The sequence below is a fragment of the Lupinus angustifolius genome, chromosome LG16 (assembly GCF_001865875.1).
Source record: "Lupinus angustifolius cultivar Tanjil chromosome LG16, LupAngTanjil_v1.0, whole genome shotgun sequence".
Taxonomy (NCBI): domain Eukaryota; kingdom Viridiplantae; phylum Streptophyta; class Magnoliopsida; order Fabales; family Fabaceae; genus Lupinus; species Lupinus angustifolius.
Genome location: NC_032024.1, coordinates 11,520,441 through 11,525,138, shown reverse-complemented (window position 1 = coordinate 11,525,138; position 4,698 = coordinate 11,520,441).

Below are 4,698 nucleotides of genomic sequence, written 5' to 3'. Positions count from 1 at the left end.
TCCAAGAAAAATCATGATTTTTCAAGCCAAGCCTCATTACAACCGAAAACAAGTCCTTAGTTATCCTTGATTGAATATGCAATTTAAGAGAATAGGTAAGATGAAATCCAAGGTCAAATTACTACATACAAATGTTTGATATTGAGTGAAACACTTACATCCCGTGACAACTTCTATCTTTGAACTTGTGTGCACAACAAAACACTTTTTTTATTGAAAATTATTTGCTTTGATTTTGTTACACATTTTTTTGATGAACATAAACATGAAAAAATTAATGTTTGAAGCATTATGTGTGAATTTCACAAATCTTGAAAAATCTCATTGAAAATTTTGAGCATGCTTAAGCAAATTTTAAAATCATGTCAATCTAATCATAAACATTAGCCAATGAAATTTGGATATGCTTTACCATTTGTTTCAGGACAAACAAAGTCTTAAGTTGGGGGCATTTGATAAGTGCCAAAAATAACTCATTTTCATACACTTTTCATGGCACTTATCCTATGAAAAACCAACTTAATTCAATACTTTTAAGATAAATTGTCACATTTTGATCTTATATTTTTTATCACCTGTTTCCAAATCTTTGGGAAAATTTTCTAGGAAAAACGAAGAAGAAGAAGAAAAATAATCAAAAAATATAGTCAAGCTAGGAGGTGTCCACATAGGCCATTTTGATGCACACATGAAGATGCTCACTAAGCAGCCTAGCGTAGACATGTTGCACCACCTAGCTAACCTGACACCAACTTGGCTCGGTCAGGCACAAGCTTACACGGTCAGACTCAAGCCTGGCACAAGCCAACTTGCTGAAGCAGGCAGCTCGGCGTGCACCTTGGGACCGCCCAGTTGGAACCACACACCTAGCCAGAGCAAGACAAGCTGCTCAAGCAGGCAGCTCAGCATGGCCATATAAGCAGCCAGGCGGGCTGGACCCAGCAGGATCAAACTTGACTTATCCATCAAGCAACCTTGACATCATGCATCACCTCACTTGACTAGGCTCCTGAGCACTTTTCAGAGTAGCTCACAATAGCATGGTCAAATAGCTCACAAGTGTTGACTAAGCTGCTTGGTCATGGACCAAACCCATGCTAAAGGGTTTGGTGCGCATGGCGTGGGCAAGCAGGTGAGCCAGGCGGTGCCCTGGTTTGCCTATAAATAAAGCCCCTCTCCATCCATTTGAAGATCATCACATACACTTGAAAATCACTCCATTCTTCATTCTTCTTCTTCACTTCTTTTCTCTAGACATTGTAGCTTTTGTTCTAAGTTGTTCCAGGTAAGTTCTTATAAATTTTACATATAATTCAAGAGGAGAAAGGAGATGGAAAATGTGATACAAAAATATAATTTTGTAATCTCATTTTGTTCCAAAAGAATCTCATCCTTGGAGAGATGGCTCCTAAACATTGATTTGAATTATGGTGTAATGTTATTTCTTCTCTTTTTTTGTACTATCTTTTGAAATCAATACATGCAAGTTATTACTTTTTGGTTAAGCTTTAATTCTTTATGAAGTTCTTAATGCGGTTTTAGCTTGACCACCTACACCTTAGTTCACCTACCACATCAATCATTTATTTTAAGCAACTTACGTTCAAGGCTAAATAATGTTAATGGAGCCTGAAGTAGGGTGTGCCAACGTACTCCGACGAGTGGCACTTAACAATCATTTAGTGTATTTCATAAGGTTTGAAAATCATCTTATCATTCTAGGAGACTAGATGAATGATTTAGAAATGATGTGTGGAATTAACCAAAAGTATAACAGATAACTTGTTAATGTTTTTCAAAACTAATTGGAGTTTAGAAATAATTCCATATTTCAAACCAATTTTATCCTCAAGAATTTGTGAATATTAGTTTATGTTTCCTTGTTAATTTTTATGCAACATAACACAAAGTCATCAAAAAGTGTTGAATCATTATTTTTGCTATAATATGTCTATATGATTTTCTTCTATTATGAAATTCCCTTTGGTTCGACATAACCATATACTATACTACAATTGAATCTTGAAAGAGATGCAAATGTAAAATAGTAAAAGTGTTAACCTATAAATTTTATTTGTTGAGAAGAAAAAGAAACCATGAACCAAAGTGCAATTTAACTCATAAATTGTATCTTTGTGAAAAGGAAAAATACACAGTTATAATGAGTGGTCTAACTACTAACTTTTACTTTCATTCATTCACATTTCCGCAACTAACATTTATTTTCTGTCATTTAAATTATGCAACTAACTATTTATTGCTTTATTTATTTATTCTTTACCAACTTTCCATAAGGAAGTAGTTCAGTTAATAAAGGAAAACGAAAAATAAATATCACTCATTATCATTTGTATTAATTTTCTAAATTTATACCATTAAACCGGCGTTGAAATTTATTCCGACAAAGCTGAAATGGTATGAAGTTGTTAATAATTCAATAAAGTTAAGTATTTGATCAAATGAAATATTCTTGAAACCATTATACTAGCGTTGAAAATTTATTCCAATAAAACCGAGATGGCGAGCAAAGAATAAATCAAGTAAATAAATAAAGATCAGAAGTTTGACTAAAAATAACAACACCTCGAGAGAAAAACTGTTTCAACAATATTCTCTTACATAATCAATTATTTCGCATTCTTTTTTACCTACTTTCTATTAAGGGTGTTGATGTGGTTTTAGGAATTGAATGGTTGCATACTCTAGGCGTAGTTGTCTGTAACTTTGTTGTTCCCTCAATGACCTTAACTAGGGGGAGAACACTATTACACTAAAATGTCACACTCATATTACCCTTCAACCCTCTAGTTTTCATCAAATTTCTAGATTGCTCCACATGGATGCCATAGTCTTATTTCATACAATCCAATTCCTTCCCTTAGAGACCTGCCCAAACACCTACAACAATCCCTCCCTAGTCTTGTTGGTAAAAAAGAAAGACGATAATTAGCGGTTCTGTGTGGATTATCGCACATTGAATTCCATCATTGTGTGCTACCGTTTCCCAATACCAACAATTGATGAGTTATTGGATGAATTGGGGGGAGAAACAATCTTCTCTAAGACCGATCTACGATCGGGTTATTATCATATTCAGGTTCATCTGGAGGATACCCACAGAACAACCTTCCATACCTTTGATTGTCACTATGAGTGTCTAGTTATGCTGTTTAGGCTCACTAATACACCATCAACCTTCCAGGCTGCCATGAACGACTTACTACGATCCTATTTACGTAGGTTTGTATTGGTATTTTTTGATGATATACTAATATACAGTTCATGTTTGAAGGTTCGCATTCTGCATTTACAAAATGTTTTGGACCTATTAATATTAGGGGTGGCAATGTGGGCCGGCCCAGCCCGGCCCAGCCCGCCATTGGCCCGCCAAAATAAGGGCTGGCCCGGCCCGACCCGTATTGTTAAAAGGGCTCAAAATGCCAGCCCGGCCCATATTTTGCAGGGCTGGCAGGCTGACGGGCTGGCCCGTTTTCCCTCCAAAATGTACATAATTAAAACTTTTAGACAAAAAATAATCAACAAACTTGATAGATGTCTTTTAAAACAAAAAATCACAAACATAAGTCTACAATATTACAATAACAACATAACATCTTAGCTTAAAACTTGTAAATTCTAAAGAAGAAACCAGTTGCCACGCCCCTCGCACAGCACAGTGTCACACACTTTAGTTTTTTTATTTTTTAACAATGGCCCGGCCCGTCTTGGCTCGTCTAAAAAACGGGCTACTAAAACGGGCTTAATATGGATTTTTGGGCTAAAATCCTCAGCCCGGCCCGCTAAAAATAGCCATCCGAACGGGCTGGCCCGTCGGGCCAAGCCCATATTGCCACCCCTAATTAATATATTACTAATTTTTTGTCAAGTTATCCAAATGTGATTTTGGTGTGACTTCGGTTAGCTATTTGGGTCACATTATTTCAGAAAATGGTGTTCAATTGGATCAAGAAAAATTCGGGCAATGGTGGAGTGGCCACAACCCCGATCACTCCCGACACTGAGAGAGTTTTTAGTGATCACCAATTTCTACCCCAAATTTGTTAAAGCCTATGCCATTATCACAGCTCCTCTCACCGATTTACTCAAGCATAAAAGTATTACATGGTCTACAATGGCTTACACAACTTTTATAATATTAAAACAGGCTATGATTACTACTCTGGTATTGCACTTGTCGGACTTCACCCAAATCTTTGATGTTGTGACCGATGCTTCAGCAATCGTGATAGGTGTTATCCTCTCACAAGCCTGAACTTATGTTCGGGAAATGTTCACCATTACAGAATCTGTCAATAAATGGTGTGAGTATCTCATTGGTAGGAAATTTAATATATATATATACAGACCAGCAAGGCCTTAAGCATCTAATGACTCAAGGGTTCCACACCCTAGATCAACAAAAGTGGGCAACAAAGTTGATCGGTTTTCATTTTAAAATGAAATACAGAACGAGTACCTCTAATAGGATGGTGGAGCCCTTTCCTGATGCCATGGTGATGATCTACCCATATTTTCTTTCATTTCATCTCTTGTTCTAGACATCATTAACATGCTACAGGTTTACTACACAACCAATGATGGACATATTCTCATTCAGAAATATCAATCCAATCAAACCGAGAACACAAAGTTCTATTGTTCACATGGACTATTGTTTTATGAAAATAAAATATGTAT